Here is a 1014-nt window from a genome sequence, read left to right on the forward strand (position 1 = left end):
ATTTGGACATACAACGCTAAGTTTTTAAGTATGAGATAAGTGTGCACTCATCCACATTTAATGTTGGAATTTATGTTATCTCCTTAAAAAAGCACAAGCCTTATTGGTACTAATCAACCATTCCCCTATCTCATAAAAATATACTTTTCCTTTTGATCCCTAACTTTTTTCTCCAACTCTCTCCGCTATGAATAGAAAAGAAATGGACACAACCAACCTTAATCGTCTTCACACTAATAACGTTTTGAGAAAAAATGATGCTCCATTGGATATTCTCCTTCCTCGTTGTGGGTACTAAAAATTTGTGAACCAACCTCTCACACCTGGATCACAATTTTAGAAGACAGATTAAATTTTTTATAAGACATTGCCCGAAGATTTTACCTTTATTTGGCGAGGGTTTTTTGATATGGGCATGAGGTTCCATATAGGCACAATCCTCAATAGTTAACTATCCCACATGGCAACATGAGAGCACTTTAAATTAAGGCGAGTCATTAGGTGTGCTAATTGCTCAATCTTGGCATATAATAATAATGATTAGATTTTAAATTGATTAAATTTATCATTGTTGGCTCATTGCAGATGGTGGGAGACATTGTAACACACTTGATCAAGATTTTATGGGTTCATCATCCCATGTGATCATGGTCCCTAGTCCACTTTATTAGAAGAAATAGTCGACCAAACCTGGCAAAAAAATTATTATCAACAATCATGTATTACTTAGTCCAAGAGAACCTTGTCGCCCTGGATGGACACATTTAAGTTAACTTTAGTTAGCAAGGATTTTTTGCCTATCAAATGAATTATTTATTTTACAACTCAATAAACAAAGTTATTGAACATATGGGATAGAACTATAATCGTAATTTAGTAGTGTCATTTAGTAATGAATCACCCGATCAAAGAGATCTAGTCATAACAAGTATTTTGTGATGTCATTTGCCGAAATAATAATTCGGACAACAAAATCCTTTGTATTCCCCAAATAGGGGGTCGCATCCCCCACCC

The sequence above is a fragment of the Phalaenopsis equestris genome, unplaced genomic scaffold, assembly GCF_001263595.1.
Source record: "Phalaenopsis equestris unplaced genomic scaffold, ASM126359v1 Scaffold000036, whole genome shotgun sequence".
Taxonomy (NCBI): Eukaryota; Viridiplantae; Streptophyta; class Magnoliopsida; order Asparagales; family Orchidaceae; genus Phalaenopsis; species Phalaenopsis equestris.